The sequence below is a fragment of the Schistocerca cancellata genome, chromosome 2 (assembly GCF_023864275.1).
Source record: "Schistocerca cancellata isolate TAMUIC-IGC-003103 chromosome 2, iqSchCanc2.1, whole genome shotgun sequence".
NCBI lineage: Eukaryota > Metazoa > Arthropoda > Insecta > Orthoptera > Acrididae > Schistocerca > Schistocerca cancellata.
In genome coordinates this window covers 64,817,843-64,836,421 of record NC_064627.1, presented here as the reverse complement: position 1 = coordinate 64,836,421, position 18,579 = coordinate 64,817,843, and positions in this window count along the sequence as shown.

Genomic DNA, 18,579 nt, shown 5'->3' with positions numbered 1-18,579 from the left:
ATTCCGGGAAGGGGACCAAACAGACAGGTCATCGGGTACATCGGATTGGGGAAGGATAGGGAAGGAAGTCGGCCGTAACCTTTCAAAGGAACCATCCCGGCATTTGCCTGAAGCCGTTTAGAGAAATCGTGGAGAACCTAAATCAGGATGGCCGGACGCCCGAATGCGAGCCCAGTGTGCTAACCACTGCGCCACCTCGCTCGGTTCAAATATTAGGATTTGTTTCAGAAAGAGCGATGTTATTCCAGAATGGCCATCCAAATTTGGGTTCAAGCGATCTCCGGAGTAGTTCATACAATTATCTTGTGGCCGACTTGTTTGCTCTTCTTGTAAAACTACACTCCTGGAAATTGAAATAAGAACACCGTGAATTCATTGTCCCAGGAAGGGGAAACTTTATTGACACATTCCTGGGGTCAGATACATCACATGATCACACTGACAGAACCACAGGCACATAGACACGGGCAACAGAGCATGCACAATGTCGGCACTAGTACAGTGTATATCCACCTTTCGCAGCAATGCAGGCTGCTATTCTCCCATGGAGACGATCGTAAAGATGCTGGATGTAGTCCTGTGGAACAGCTTGCCATGCCATTTCGACCTGGCGCCTCAGTTGGACCAGCGTTCGTGCTGGACGTGCAGACCGCGTGAGACGACGCTTCATCCAGTCCCAAACATGCTCAATGGGGGACAGATCCGGAGATCTTGCTGGCCAGGGTAGTTGACTTACACCTTCTAGAGCACGTTGGGTGGCACGGGATACATGCGGACGTGCATTGTCCTGTTGGAACAGCAAGTTCCCTTGCCGGTCTAGGAATGGTAGAACGATGGGTTCGATGACGGTTTGGATGTACCGTGCACTATTCAGTGTCCCGTCGACGATCACCAGTGGTGTACGGCCAGTATAGGAGATCGCTCCCCACACCATGATGCCGGGTGTTGGCCCTGTGTGCCTCGGTCGTATGCAGTCTTGATTGTGGCGCTCACCTGCACGGCGCCAAACACGCATACGACCATCATTGGCACCAAGGCAGAAGCGACTCTCATCGCTGAAGACGACACGTCTCCATTCGTCCCTCCATTCACGCCTGTCGCGACACCACTGGAGGCGGGCTGCACGATGTTGGGGCGTGAGCGGAAGACGGCCTAACGGTGTGCGGGACCGTAGCCCAGCTTCATGGAGACGGTTGCGAATGGTCCTCGCCGATACCCCAGGAGCAACAGTGTCCCTAATTTGCTGGGAAGTGGCGGTGCGGTCCCCTACGGCACTGCGTAGGATCCTACGGTCTTGGCGTGCATCCGTGCATCGCTGCGGTCCGGTCCCAGGTCGACGGGCACGTGCACCTTCCGCCGACCACTGGCGACAACATCGATGTACTGTGGATACCTCACGCCCCACGTGTTGAGCAATTCGGCGGTACGTCCACCCGGCCTCCCGCATGCCCACTATACGCCCTCGCTCAAAGTCTGTCAACTGCACATACGGTTCACGTCCACGCTGTCGCGGCATGCTACCAGTGTTAAAGACTGCGATGGAGCTCCGTATGCCACGGCAAACTGGCTGACACTGACGGCGGCGGTGCACAAATGCTGCGCAGCTAGCGCCATTCGACGGCCAACACCGCGGTTCCTGGTGTGTCCGCTGTGCCGTGCGTGTGATCATTGCTTGTACAGCCCTCTCGCAGTGTCCGGAGCAAGTATGGTGGGTCTGACACACCGGTGTCAATGTGTTCTTTTTTCCCTTTCCAGGAGTGTATATCAATCTTCCGTCTATAATGGGGTACCGTCCAAAGATCATGGCGCCACACCAAAATCGGCTTCGTGTATCGATGCTAAAGATACTAACAAGGTCTCGGAGTGATTCGCAACGATGAACCGGAGAAGATGAAGAAGACACACCCCTTGTCTCAGCTCAACAGTGTCCCTGCACGAAAGTCAGTATAGAGCCAAACATGGAAGTGCTCTGTCCTAGTCAATATCACTGGATAGGCGTAAACAGTTATTCAGGTTTCAGATGGAAATGTACTTTTGTAAACGTCGAACGTTATATTTCAAGAGAAGTTAATTAGTTCATCCAGTGATGCTTTAACAGTCAGTGACAGTTTGGCGTTATCAAGCACTCCTGTGGCAAAGTATTGTATCAAGATAAGTACATCTTTTTATTATTTATTTAGTAATGTGAAGTAATATTTCACATTTTATAGTTCAGGTGAGAAACCTCCCAGCGCAGTTACGGAACCCACAGCTATGGCTGGACGATTCTACTTTATTCTAGACGTAATATATTAAGATCTCAATGGAAAGAAAATAGAGATCGTTGTTAGATATTGAACACAAGTACACGCTGGGGAAGTGAAGTCAAACGTGTCGTTTCCAAAGAAGCCACTTACCTTAAACACATTAGGGAAACTTTGGAAAAACTAAATCTGGATGTTCGGACGGAATTTTGTACCCTGATCCTTCCAGATGCGAGCCTGTGCATGAACTACAGTGCCAGTATGCTCCGTAGGGTATGCTTGGTAGACCTCGATGGAACCTAGAACTACATACAGGGTTATTACAAATGATTAAAGCGATTTCACAGCTCTACAATAACTTTATTATTTGAGATATTTTCACAATGCTTTGCAAACACATACAAAAACTCAAAAAGTTTTTTTAGGCATTCACAAATGTTCGATATGTGCCCCTTTAGTGATTCGGCAGACATCAAACCGATAATCAAGTTCCCCCCACACTCGGCGCAGCATGTCCCCATCAATGAGTTCGAAAGCATCGTTGATGCGAGCTCGCAGTTCTGGCACGTTTCTTGGTAGAGGAGGTTTAAACACTGAATCTTTCACATAACCCCACAGAAAGAAATCGCATGGGTTTAAGTCGGGAGAGTGTGGAGGCCATGACATGAATTGCTGATCATGATCTCCACCACGACCGATCCATCGGTTTTCCAATCTCCTGTTTAAGAAATGCCGAACATCATGATGGAAGTGCGGTGGAGCACCATCCTGTTGAAAGATGAAGTCGGCGGTGTCGGTCTCCAGTTGTGGCATGAGCCAGTTTTCCAGCATGTCCAGATACACGCATGAAACTTGCCCGCACGCGTTCAACCGTTTCCTCGCTCACTGCAGGCCGACCCGTTGATTTCCCCTTACAGAGGCATCCAGAAACTTTTAACTGTGCATACCATCGGCGAATGGAGTTAGCAGTTGGTGGATCTTTGTTGAACTTCGTCCTGAAGTGTCGTTGCACTGTTATGACTGACTGATGTGAGTGCATTTCAAGCACGACATACGCTTTCTCGGCTCCTGTCGCCATTTTGTCTCACTGCGCTCTCGAGCGCTCTGGCGGCAGAAACCTGAAGTGCGGCTTCAGCCGAACAAAACTTTATGAGTTTTTCTACGTATCTGTAGTGTGTCGTGACCATATGTCAATGAATGGAGCTACAGTGAATTTATGAAATCGCTTCAATCATTTGTAATAGCCCTGTATATCCCCCTCCCTGAAACTGCAAAGTTTGTGGGAGCACCGTTCGAATATCACCCACATGTCACTGTTTGGATGGGCGATTTTGACTCTTTCGGTATTCGTTATCTAATTAGCTATAAAGGAACACTTTTTATATATCCAAGACTTCTGTGATACAATGATAAATAACAGTTCTTCATCACATCAATCATGCCGGGATCTAAATACGAGACCAAACTGTACACTTTGTTCGTATAAGTCGATGGGACAACTGAAAATTTTAGTAGTCGAATTTCCACTTGTTTGTCTTTCTCTTAGCGTAGGAATATTTGTGCTAGAGGCTTCAATGCACAGCACATATTTCTGGAGGAATCTGAATGAGACACGGCCCACCCGCCAGATGCGATCGTTCAGTTGTTCAAATGGCTCTGAGCACTATGGGACTTAGCAGCTTAGGTCATCAGTCCCCTAGAACTTAGAACTACTTAAACCTAACTAACCTAAGGACATCACACACATCCATGCCCGAGGCAAGATTCGAACCTGTGACCGTAGCGACGCGCGTTTCCAGACTGAAGAGCCTAGAACCGCTCGGCCACAACGGCCGGCTCGTTCGGTGGCATCCATTGCGTCATTGAACACTCTCTTCACTATATAATCACATTTTCAGGACCCCGCAAATGAAGATGTGCCTATGAATATTGGAAGTGCTGAATTTTTGCAGAGGAAACGCTTTAGCCCACTTACTTGCTCCTGCCTGCTGACCGTTGTACCTTGCCGATGAGAAACAGTCCAGAAAAAAATTGCAAGAACCCCCGCACTCTTACTAAACCTCCAGAAATGTGACTGTTTAGCCGATGAGCCCGTAGATGGTGGTATAAGGGACGTACAGTATAACTGGCCACACTTTCCCACCAGGGTTTTGGGATAATTAAGGCAGTCCATCCTTGAAGTGACTTAGCCGCCGCTTAGGAATTCTTCGTACCTGCTATGTGGAGGTACTTCGTAGTTTTACGTTTCCTTGCAGAGCTGTAGCAGCGTCGCTGGATTCTGAAAGTGCTATACTGCTATGTTTTACGTATCGAAGTGGGAAGAAGTTATTTTTGTGCAAGTAATTTTTACATGGGATGCAATTATGGTACGATTAATTAAGAAACACCGTAAAATGAACTTTTTCACACCGATTATAAGCTAAGTACTAACGGTATGAGAGCACGGTCTACAGCATGGCTAGATCGAAAGGCATCCTATCGACGACGGCCGGCTATGACGCACAGTCTGTAACACGAACGTACAATCGGTATAGTTCGTATATCTTCGATTATGTCAAAGTTACTCATTTATTTATTAATGTTAGCGTCTCCTGGCATTGTAAAATTCCTGAAAGACAGCATTTATGACGTGTAGACTCCCCATAATGTCTGACTGGCAAAAGGCAACTTCTTTTAGCAAATGTTTATTAATAGCAATTACTTGATTCACACCAGAATAAATGTCCTTTCCCTACGTATCTCTTTGCTGACGTCACGAGCCCATTTTTGCATCAGCATCTCATCCCACTGGCTCTGAAAGCGCCAAATGGCCAACCGTCTCTACTGGCCTATGTGGGGATCTGCTGCTCGCCCCTTACTCCGTACGTACTGCAGCGCTGGTACATTCTCTGTACGTTTCATACGAAATATCAAAATTGGAAATAAAGTAAAATGTGTTCTTATCTGCAAATGAGGGATACCTTACAAACTCGAGATATTATTTCACAGATCTTGAACGACAGTGTTTTACAATGGAATATTTTCTAAAAATGATATTTCAGTGAGAGATCGTGTCTCTCAGCGTTATACCGTTCAGTGGCGGCAAAATGAGTTTTCTAGTTACTTTGAAGATAAAGTCAACAATTTAGAGTTATCCACGGGCTTTCTAAAGGACAAAAAGTTAATGGCATATTCTAAAGAAACGATTGATAAGAGTCAACCGGGGTCAAGATCAATTTAGGTCCAGGAGAAATGTAGGAACACGTGAGAAAATAATAAACAAATGGAACTGAAGAAAGACAAAATTACATTTAGAAAATTTGTAGGATTGGAAAATGCTGTTAACAAAAAAAAAAAAAAAAACCTCCTCGAACTTGTGAGGTTTTTTATTTTGAGGCCTTCAGTCAGAAGACTGGAATGATGTAGCCCTTCATGCTAGGCTATCTTATATAAATCCGTTCATCTCAACGGATCACTGAATGGTGCTCTTCTTTTGTGCAAATAGACAACAGAGCAGCCATGATTAATGTGGTGTCACCGCCAGACACCACACTTGCTAGGTGGTAGCCTTTAAATCGGCCGCGGTCCGCTAGTATACGACGGACCCGCGTGTCGCCACTGTCAGTGATTGCAGACCGAGCGCCGCCGCACGGCAGGTCTAGTGAGACGTCCTAGCACTCGTCCCAGTTGTACAGCCGACTTTGCTAGCGAAGCTACACTGACAAATACGCTCTCATTTGCCGAGACGATAGTTAGCATAGCCTTCAGCTACGTCATTTGCTACGACCTAGCAAGGCGCCATTTATCCTTTGCTATGTATGTAATGAAGCCTGAAACCTCAGACCGATGTACACCAATTATGGATTAAAGTTAAGTATTACATCAACTACGTACTTTATTTAGTAGACTCATCTCCTTTAACTGTTCCAGACCTCACGTCAGCCTGCGTGAGCTTAACGCGTGCATTTCGGCCTCCTCTAGCTATACGGTGTTGGCTCTTCTGCCAACACATCAATTAACATCACGGCAGTGATAACGAAACTAACCTAGCAGCTTGAAAATTGCAGAGATATAACAACAAATAAACAAAGCATGCGCCATCAACGTAAAACGACAGTACTACCAAAATAAACAAAAATATAACTAAATTGCGGAAAATAATTGACTCACCCTTGTACAGCAATCAGAGTCGCGCTACATACGAGGGGCGTTCAATTCGTAAGACAACACTCCTTATTCTCAGCCAATTTCGCCTGAAAAAAATGAGGAATTTGATACAGGACATAGTGGAGTATTCCCGCTTCCGCCCCTATAATTTCATGAAGTCCCTATAACTGGTGGCATTATACGTAGCCTTAAAAATGGCGTCTGTAACCGGAGTGCTTCTCCAACAAGGGAGCTGTCGTTGAGTTTCTTTTGGAGAAAGATATTCATAGGCACTTGCAGAATGTCTACGGAGACCTGGAAGTGAAGAAAAGCAAGGTGAATCGTTGTGCGAGGCGTCTGTCATCACCGCAACAAGATCGCGCAAACCAATCTCTCGCCGCCGCAAACAGCTGAGACGCCTGCAGTGTTGTAATTTCAGCGTGTTCGTCGCCACTAAAACGCAAACGAACTTCTCCATGACAACGCAAGGCCTCAGACAAACCTGCGCACCCGAGAGGAGCTCAGAGAACTTCGTTGGACTGTTCTTCCTCATCCACCCTACAGCCCAGAACTCGCACCATTCGTCTTCCGTATACGAGGGGCATTTGAAAAGTACGTACGAAGTCCGAGAGATGGCACCACCGTCGTGTATCGAGGTCATGTTTAGTTAGTAGCATCTTTGGAAAGAACGCACACAAAGTTTCAGCCATATTTATCTATTTCTTTGTGTTTGGCATTCATGTGAATCAAGCAGCCAAGTAATTGTCAAAAAATGAACGAAAAATAATTTCGTGTGGTGATTAAAAATTACTTTATGAAAGGAAAATCGCCTCAGGAGACTAAAGAGAAGCTTGATAAACATTACAGTGACTCTGCACCTCCGATTAGAACAGTTTGTAAGTGGCTTCAAAATTTTCGGTGTGGCCATATGGGCACAAGTTATGCTGAACGTTCTGGACGCCCTGTGGAGGTTACGACTCCAGAAATCGTTAATAAAAGCCATGATATGGTGATGGATCACAGAAGAGGTAAGGTGCATGAGATTGCTAGTGCTGTCGGCATCTCGAATGAACGCGTACATAATATTTTTAATGATCATTTGGACCTGAGAAAGCTATCCGCAAGACGGGTTCCACGATTGTTCACCCTTGACCAAAAACGGAATCGTGTGAACTATTGCAAGGATGGTTTGCAGCTATTCAGGAAGAATCCGCAGAAATTTAAGAGTCGTTTCGTCAATGTGGATGAAACATGGATACATTACTATACTCCTGAGACCAAAGAACAATCTAAACAATGGGTTACCAAGGGAAAATCTCCACCAAAAAAGGCGAAGACCTTTTCTTCTGGCGGAAAGGTTATGGCGACTGCCTTTTGGGATTCGTAAGGGATAATCCTCATCGTCTATCGGGAAAAGGGTAAAACTATTACAGGTGCATATTATTCATTGTTATTGGATCGTTTGAAAACCGAGCTGCAAGAAAAACGAGCGATTGGACCGCAAAAAAGTCCTTTTCCATAACGAAAATCTACCAGCACACACCTCAGCAGTTGTGGTCGCAAAATTAATGGAAATAGGATGCCAACTACTTTCACACACAACCTGTTCTCCAGACTTGGCTCCCTCGGACTACTATTTGTTCCCCAATTTGAAGAAATGGCTGGCGGGACATAGATTTTATTTAAACGAGGGGGTGATTGCGGCAACTAATAGCTATTTTGCAGACTTTGACAATTCCAATTATTCGGTAGGGATCAACAAATTAGAACAGAGTTGGACAAAGTGTATAAGTCTAAAAGCAGACTATGTCGAAAAATAAAAAAAGGTTTACCACAAACACATAAGTAGTTGTTATTTTTGCACGGTCTTTTCAAATGCCCCTCGTATTTGGTTCAATGATGGATGAAAACTGCGGGAAGCAGTATATGGATGATGGGGGTGTTATTGATGCAGCAAGGCGTTGGCTCCGATGTCGCCAGTACAGTGGTACCATGCGGGCGTACAGGCTCTCCCACTGATATGGCGTAAGGCCGTCGCATTGGACGGAGGTTATGTTGAAAAATAGGGTGGGGAGTAATATGGTGTACTGGAATCCTGAATAAAACAAACCTGCTTTCAGAAAAGAAGTGTTGCATTACTTATTGAACACTCCTCGTACTACCACTGCTTTCACACAGCCCGTATAGTATTTCTCGTTGAAATTATAAATTCGCTTCTTGCTGGACGTGTTCATTGCTACGGAGCTGCTACTGACTGACTGCTGGGTTTAGTTCTCTGTTTCATAAGTAGGAAAGAACTGACGTAGCTGCGCGTTCTAACATTTTTATAAATAAGGTTAATTTATAAAAAATTTAGAATGACAATAATAAAGAAAATCATAGTTCATAAATAAATGTTAAGGACCGAATATGGTTAGGATCTTTACCTTGTGTATCACCTAATCTGAGGCCAATCGTGAGCGATCGTATTGTATTTTCCATCGTAGACTCATGACGTCCCATAAGTCATCGCTGATCAAAGTCGACGAATTGAGAATCGGACCATGCGCTTGACCCATGCTACGGCATGGGTTTCCAAAAATGAAAAATGCGCAACGTCTCTGCGATGATCATGTTGCTACCCGAATGTTTTCAGAAGTGAGACACATAAACGATGAACTTCATGGGTACGACTGGCGTCTTGTTGCTACGCGATGAGCGTTCTTCGTGAGCCTATTGTAGTACGTAATGTTTCCGAGCAACGGCTTCTACAACTCTGATACGATCGTCGTACTTAACGCCATGGTGCAGAAATTACAGGGTGTTTAAAAAATGACCGGTATATTTGAAACGGCAATACAAACTAAACGAGCAGCGATAGAAATACACCGTTTGTTGCAATATGCTTGGGACAACAGTACATTTTCAGGCAGACAAACTTTCGAAATTACAGTAGTTACAATTGTCAACAACAGATGGCGCTGCGGTCTGGGAAACTCTATAGTACGATATTTTCCACATATCCACCATGCGTAGCAATAATATGGCGTAGTCTCTGAATGAAATTACCCGAAACCTTTGACAACGTGTCTGGCGGAATGGCTTCACATGCAGATGAGATGTACTGCTTCAGCTGTTCAATTGTTTCTGGATTCTGGCGGTACCCCTGGTCTTTCACGTGTCCCCACAGAAAGAAGTCATAGGGGTTCATGTCTGGCGAATAGGGAGGCCAATCCACGCCGCCTCCTGTATGTTTCGGATAGCCCAAAGCAATCACACGATCATCGAAATATTCATTCAGGAAATTAAAGACGTCGGCCGTGCGATGTGGCCGGGCACCATCTTGCATAAATCACGATGTGTTCGCAGTGTCGTCTAAGGCAGTTTGTACCGCCACAAATTCACGAAGAATGTCCAGATAGCGTGATGCAGTAATCGTTTCGGATCTGAAAAATGGGCCAATGATTCCTTTGGAAGAAATGGCGGCCCAGACCAGTACTTTTTGAGGATGCAGGGACGATGGGACTGCAACATGGGGCTTTTCGGTTCCCCATATGCGCCAGTTCTGTTTATTGACGAAGCCGTCCAGGTAAAAATAAGCTTCGTCAGTAAACCAAATGCTACCCACATGCATATCGCCATCATCAATCCTGTGCACTATATCGTTAGCGAATGTCTCTCGTTCAGCAATGGTAGCGGCGCTGAGGGGTTGCCGCGTTTGAATTTTGTATGGAGAGAGGTGTAAACTCTGGCGCATGAGACGATACGTGGACGTTGGCGTCATTTGGACCGCAGCTGCAACACGGCGAACGGAAAGCCGAGGCCGCTGACGGATCACCTGCTGCACTAGCTACGCGTTGCCCTCTGTGGTTGTCGTACGCGGTCGCCCTACCTTTCCACCACGTTCATCCGTCACGTTCCCAGTCCGTTGAAATTTTTCAAACAGATCCTTTATTGTATCGCTTTTCGGTCCTTTGGTTACATTAAACCTCCGTTGTAAACTTCGTCTTGTTGCAACAACACTGTGTTCTAGGCGGTGGAATTCCAACACCAGAAAAATCCTCTGTTCTAAGGAATAAACCATGTTGTCCACAGCACACTTGCACGTTGTGAACAGCACACGCTTACGGCAGAAAGACGACGTACAGAATGGCGCACCCACAGACTGCGTTGTCTTCTATATCTTTCACATCACTTGCAGCGCCATCTGTTGTTGAAAATTGTAACAACTGTAATTTCGAAAGTTTGTCCGCCTGAAAATGTACTGTTGTCCCAAGCATATTGCAACAAACGGTGTATTTCTATCGCTGCTCGTTTAGTTTTTATTGCCGTTTCAAATATACCGGTCATTTTTGAAACACCCTGTAGATCTGTACCGATAGCTTATTACTTCAATGGATATCAAACAAAACATCCACACACAATATACAGAGGAGAAAAGGATAACAGGCAGAAAAATTATGTAAAACGAAACAATGAAAATACATGGTACAGAGGTGGCTAGCAATTAAAGGATTCTCAAAACATACAAATTGTTACTCCCTAGCTCTGTTTCAGGGTTCCTTCCTGTTCGCGTCGTTATCTAAATTTTTTCAAAATCATTTCCTTTGCAGCTTTGTGAAGAATTTACAACTCCGTTGTTTCTGCATCTAAATCTACATTCATACACACATAAACCTGTGAAGCGCTTGGCAGACAGTATTCAGCACGACACAACTTTTCTGGATTTCTTAAAGTTGCAGTAGCGTTATAGAGCACAGACGAAAAGTCTGCTTAGTTGCCCCTGAGAGCTTGTCCACACCAACTTCGTGGGGGCGATCCGCAGGAGGCTGAAGCATGTCTCTAAGATTCTTCACTTAACAATCGGAGTCTATCTTCATGCGTCTGACAAGTCAGGTTGGCATTTCCGACGTAGCCTCCCGTGAGTCGGAGAAACCTGTGACGTTTCGTGCTGCTCTTCTTTGTATACGTCCCAGATCGCCTGTTAGACTTACCGGCCGTGGCTCCTACACACTTCAGATGTTCATTTGCACGCCTACCTGCATTACTTAAAAATTTTGTAATGACCTGCTTGCCCACTATACATCTGCGTCATCGGAGAACAGCCTCAGAGAGATTGCCTCCCATGACATTTAAAGACTGTGCGGGAATTACGTCCCATTGAAAACTGTTTACAATTTTGTAAATCGAGTAGCAGTTTTCACAGAGATAAAGAATTTCGTTGCTTTCAGCGCTAGAATTTATTACATAATATCTAACTGATGTCATTGCAGGTATCAGTGGCGGACCTAAACTTGCGTGAGACGGCACAGCCGGCGACCCGGCGCCAAGTATGGTCGTTCGCGATACAATTACAGAGATGGTGGACAAGTGTGAAAGGACGTCGCGAAAGAAACTGTCCCTCAGAGATGTAACGGTCATAGGCTCCGTATCAGGACGGAGTGAAGAGCGCAAGTGATTCAGGAAATGTTCACTCGTAGTCCTCAGAAATCACAGAGACAGACATCTCCTGGAGACGTTTTAACCCGACGGCCAGTTCGAACTGTTCTGAAAAATAATACTCGACCACGAAAAACACATTATTGCCAGGAACTTTTGCCAGAAGACTGTGATGATTGGTTCGAATGTGTGGAGGTCATGCATGCTAGTCCGATATTTTCCATGATATTCTGTGGTCACATGAAGCTGTGTTCCATGCTGGGGCTTATTAACCGTCGCAGTTGTTACAATTGGGCAACAGAGGATTCGAGGGGCTGGGCAACAGAGGACTCGAGAGTGGTTGTTGGAAACAGCCAACATTGGCCAGAAGTCACAGTGTGGTGCGGCATAAGAATGCCGAACGGTACCTTCATAGGCTTTTAAGATAGTGTTCACTGTATTGTACCCACATGGGACAGTTACAACGCCTAATCCCTACACTGTATGAGGTCTACATCTACTACATTTATACTCCGCAAGCCACCCAACGGTGTGTGGCGGAGGGCACTTTACGTGCCACTGTCATTACCTCCCTTTCCTGTTCCAGTCGCGTATGGTTCGCGGGAAAAACGACTGTCTGAAAGCCTCCGTGCGCGCTCGAATCTCTGTAATTTTACATTCGTGATCTCCTCGGGAGGTATAAGTAGGGGGAAGCAATATATTCGATACCTCATCCAGAAACGCACCCTCTCGAAACCTGGCGAGCAAGCTACACCGCGATGCAGAGCGCCTCTCTTGCAGAGTCTGCCACTTGAGTTTGTTAAACATCTCCGTAACGCTATCACGGTTACCAAATAACCCTGTGACGAAACGCGCCGCTCTTCTTTGGATCTTCTCTATCTCCTCCGTCAACCCGATCTGGTACGGATCCCACACTGATGAGCAATACTCAAGTATAGGTCGAACGAGTGTGTTGTAAGCCACCTCCTTTGATGATGGACTACATTTTCTAAGGACTCTCCCAATGAATCTCAACCTGGTACCCGCCTTACCAACAATTAATTTTATATGATCATTCCACTTCAAATCGTTCCGCACGCATACTCCCAGATATTTTACAGATGTAACTGCTACCAGTGTTTGTTCCGCTATCATATAATCATACAATAAAGGATCCTTCTTTCTATGTATTCGCAATACATTACATTTGTCTATGTTAAGGGTCAGTTGCCACTCCCTGCACCAAGTGCCTATCCGCTGCAGATCATGCCTCACTCCGTAAAGGCTGTCCGTTAACTGCTTGGCAGGACACTGGTTGCGACGTCACGGCCCCCTCCAGTGACCACCAAGGAGTACTGACCTAACGCACTGCCACCTCTTCTTCTGGAGGTGTACAGAAGAAGAAATTTATCGCACACTGGAAGCGTACCGTATCTAAAGAAGTCTGTCACAAACATATCCGTCTGGTAGAGGACTTACCCGCGAAAGGCAAAGGTCCCGACTCCGAGTCTCGGTCCGGCATACAGGTTTAATAATACCCATCTCTTTACGGAAACTGATGGATAATTGTGCTGCTTATGTGGAATTTTTCTTCCTTTCATTGTAAGGAACAAAGTGTATTTGTTTCATAAAATTTTCTTAAATCTTAATAAAGATATAAACAGTTTTGAATAGGAACTTAATTCCCGCCCACCACTTCCTTTAATTGTGCCAGTCGTTTATCAGTTGTGACGGTGGCTCACCTTCCGAACATTATACAGTGAAGCGCCGAAAAACCTGGTACACCTGCCTAATGTTCCGTAGGCCTCCACGAGCAATCCGAAGTGCCACCCGCAAGACGTGGCATGGACTCGACTAATGTCTGAAGTAGTGTTGGAGGGAATTGACACCATGAATCCTGCCCATAGATCCCTAAGAGTACAAGGGGGTGGAGATCTCTTCTGAGAAGCATGTTGCAAGGCGACCCACATATGTTCAATAATGCTATTGTCCGGGGAGTTTGGTGGCCATCGGAAGTGTTTAAACTCAGAAGAGTGCTCCTGGAGCCACTCTATAGCAATTCTGGACGTGTTGGGTGTCGCATTGCTTTGCTAGAATTGCCGAAGTTCGTCGGAATGTACAATGGACATGAAGGGATCAGGTGATCAGACAGGATGCTTACGTATATGCCGCCTGTCAGAGTCGTACCTAGGTGTATCACGGGACCGATATCACTCCAACTGCACACCCCTCACACCATTACAGAGCCTCCACCAGCTTGAACAGTCCCATGGTAACATGCAGGGTCCATGGAGTCATGAGGTTGTCTCCATAAATGTACACGTCCATCCGCTCGATACAATTTGAAACGAGACTCGTCCGACCAGGCAACATGTTTCCAGTCATCAACAGTCCAGTGTCGGTGTTGACGGGCCCAGGTGACGCGTAAAGCTTTGTGTAGTGCAGTCATCATGAGTACAATAGTGGACCTTGGTCTCCGAAAGCGCATATCGATGATGTTTCGTTGAATGGTTCACAAGCTGACACTTGCTGATGGCCCAGCACTGAAATCTGCACTTCTGTCATGTTGAACGATTCTCTTCAGTCGTCGTTGATCCCGTTCTTGCAGGATCTCTTTTCGGCCGAGTGATGCCTGAGATTTTATGTTTTACCGGATTCCTGATATTCACTGTACACTCGTGAAATGGTCGTACGGGACAATTCCCACTTCATCTCTACCTCGGAGATGTTGAGTCCCATCGCTCGTGCGCCGGATATAGCACCACTTCAAACTCACTCAAATCTTGATAACCTGCGATTGTAGCAGCAGCAACCGATCAAACGACTGTCCCGGACACTTGTTGTCTTATGTAGGCGTTCCCGATCTCAGCGCCGTATTCTACCTGTTTACATATCTCTGTATTCGAATACGTATGCCTATACCAGTTTCTCTGGCGCTTCAGAGGAGCTCAGCAGAGACAGTGGAAGACATCTGGGACACGCATACTGCATGAGGTGGCTGCGAGGCCTCGTGCAGCAGCGCCGAGCGGCCATGGGTGTGGGTCATCGCCTAGCGGTTCGGCCCGCTATCGTCTGGCAAGCGTCGTAACTGGCTGACCCGCGTGGCACCGAAGCCGTGCCCGCTAGCTCTTGTGTCGAGAGCGGCATTTGCCGTTTCTATAGCGCTAGTTTCTTCCGGGCAGCAGCTGTTCGGCTTAGCTTTCGTCATTACAGCATAAAACACAGTTGTATATACCTTGTGGGTGTAAGGGGATATCAGCTGGTATCGGACAGCGGATTGCATGGGATAACGGATTGTATCGATCAAGAGCTGTTTCTAAACCTGGGGGATGACGCAATGCACCGCTGTAGTGTCAACTATTGAGTAACAAGAACGCTCATGCCACTTTGAATAAAAAATGCAGCATGGTTGTATCTTTAGATACAACTGATGCTATTTTCTAAGGATGTTGTAGGCTGAGATAAACTCTAGCCCCAGTAACGGCAATGGGAATGTTAAAATACACTGAGATAACAGAAGTCATGGAATAGCGCTATGCACATATACAAATGTAGGTAGTATTGCGTAAACAAGCTAAAAAGGGCATTTTATAGGTGGAACTTATCACTTGTTCTTACACGGTGACAATTATTGAACTATGTGAATAAAAACATAGATTAGTTACAAACTACGGTGTGCATACACTTTATTCAAGATGTGAACATTACTACAGATATACGGGTCTAGGATAAGACATGTTCGATATGCCTGACATAACTGGCAATGATGTGGCGCAGACGAATAGCGAAATTTTTCATGACCCACTGGTGTCGGAACATAGATCCTGTCAATGACCTCCTGAATGGCTGTTTTCAGCTCAGCAATGTTTTCGAGGTTATTGCTGTACACCTTGTCTTTAATACAGCCCCACAAACAGGAGTCGCACGTTCCCAGATCCCGAGAATATGGCAGCCAATTGAGGCCCATGCCAGTGTCCTCTGGGTACCCCAAAGCCAGAATGCGGTCCCCAGAGTGTTTCTACAAAGCACACCTTGTCGCAATCAGGATCACTTTGGATAATGGGGATTAAACCATCTTCCAAATCTTCACGTACCATTCGGTATTCACTGTGCTCTCAAGGAATATCGCACCGATTTTCCACGACTGGACATTGCACACCGCAACACGATCACTCATTGAGGGTGAAGAGACTTCCCGATCGGGAAACGCGGATTCTCAATCCCCCAAATGCGCCAAGTTTGCTCACTGAGGAACTCATCCTAATGAAAGTGGGCTTCGCTGCTAAATCATAGCGTATCCACATTAAGATCCTATTCGTCAATTGTGTGGACAATAGTGTTGGCGAAACACAACTGCTGTTCCATGGCCCTGGGGATTAATGACAGATGGGTTTGAATTTTGTAGGGGAAGATATGTAGGTCTTCAACAACAATTCGTCGCGGTGTCTCTCTGTTGATTCCCACCTACTGTGCAGCTCGTCTGATCGATTTCATGGGGGCTGGTTTGAAACAAATCACGTGTCTTCTCGATGTCTCAATGTTTTCAGGCTTTTTCGCCCTTTTTGGACGAACGTCATTGCCAACACTGTCATTACGAACACTACCCGTTCTCTCAAACTCTCAAATCAGATTCTTGATTGTTAACGCACTTGGATGGGTTTTCTTCAGCTTGAAACCGGACGCAAACTTCCTTCGATCCGCAGTTGGGCTCTTATTGTTCACATAGTGGGCCTTCACAAGCGCTATACGCTCAGGCACACTGTACCATCACATTTTCACGTGCAAATGGCCGACAACAACAAGATGCGTGTTCATGCGCATACTAATTCCCATCACACACCGCGGCAAACCGTGCAGTTTGGACGCCCTAATGCAAACCGTTCAGAATTTACGCCGATTTTATTTCACGTAGCTCAAAGATTGTCACCCTGTATGTGATTCACGTGAAAAACTTTCCCACGTGATTATGGCCACACGACGGGAACTGAACGCGGAATGGTAGTTGGAGCTAGGAGCATTGAACTTCCCATTTCGTAAATCGTTAGGAAATTCAGAGTTCCGAGATCCATTGTGTCAAGAATGTGCCGAAGACACAAAGTTTCAGGCATCACCTCTCCACCACAGACAACGCAGTGTCCCGTGCCCTTCACTTAACGACCGGGAGCAGCGGCGTTTGCGTAGAATTGTCAGTGCTAACAGACAAGCAACACTGCGTAAAACAACCGCAGAAATCAATGTGGGACGCTCGACGAACATATCCGTTAAGACCGTGCAGTGAAATTTGGCATTAATGGGCTATGGCAACAGACGACCTACGCAATTGCCTCTGCTAACCAGCATGACATCACCTGCAGTGCCTCTCCTGGGCTCGTGACCAAGTTGGTTGCACCCTAGACAACTAGGAAGCGGCGGCCGGGTCAGATGAGTAACGAATTTCACTTGGTAATAGCTAATGATAGGGATCGAATGTGGCGCGTACATCACGAAGCCATGGAACTATACACCAATATCTGTAATGTCGATCAGTTGTAGAATTTTGGAACACGTATTATGTTCGAGTATAATGACTTTTATGGAGACCAGAAATCTACTTTATAGGAATCAGCACGGGTCTCGAAAAAGACGATCGTGAGAAACCCAGCTCGCGCTATTCGTCCACGAGACTCAGAGGGCCATAGACACGGGTTCCCAGGTAGGTGCCGTGTTTCTCGACTTCCGCAAGGCGTTCGATACAGTTCCCCACAGCCGTTTAATGAACAAAGTAAGAGCATATGGACTATCACACCAATTGTGTGATTGGATGGAAGAGTTCCTAGATAACAGAACGCAGCATGTCATTCTCAATGGAGAGAAGTCTTCCGAAGTAAGAGTGATTTCAGGTGTGCCGCAGGGGAGTGTCGTAGGACCGTTGCTATTCACAATATACATAAATGACCTTGTGGATGACATCGGAAGTTCATTGAGGCCTTTTGCGGAAGATGCTGTGGTATATCGAGAGGTTGTAACAGTGGAAAATTGTACTGAAATGCAGGAGGATCTGCAGCGAATTGACGCGTGGTGCAGGGAATGGCAATTGAATCTCGATGTAGACAAGTGTAATCTGCTGCGAGTACCTAGAAAGAAAGATCCTTTATCATTTAGCTACAAAATAGCAGGTCAGCAACTGGAAGCAGTTAATACCATAAATTATCTGGGAGTACGCATTAGGAGTGATTTAAAATGGAATGATCATATAAAGTTGATTGTCGGTAAAGCAGATGCCAGACTGAGATTCATTGGAAGAATCCTAAGGAAATGCAGTCCGAAACCAAAGGAAGTGGGTTACAGTATGCTTGTTCGCCCACTGCTTGAGTACTGTTCAGTAGTGTGGGATCCGTACCAGATAGGGTTGATAGAAGAGATAGAGAAGATCCAACGGAGAGCAGCGCGCTTCGTTACAGGATCATTTAGTAATCGCGAAAGCGTTACGGAGATGATAGATAAACTCCAGTGGAAGACTCTGCAGGAGAGACGCTCAGTAGCTCGGTACAGGCTCCTTTGTTGAAGTTTCGAGAACATACCTTCACCGAGGAGTCGAGCAGTATATTGCTCCCTCCTACGTATATCTTGCGAAGAGAGCGTGAGGATAAGATCAGAGAGATTAGAGCCCACACAGAGGCATACCGACAATCTTTCTTTCAACGAACGATAATAGACCGGAATAGAAAGGAGAACCGATAGAGGTACTTGAGGTACCCTCCGCCACACACCGTCAGGTGGCTTGCGGAGTATGGACGTAGATGTAGATGTAGATGGGCCCAGCTTGTCGCGAACA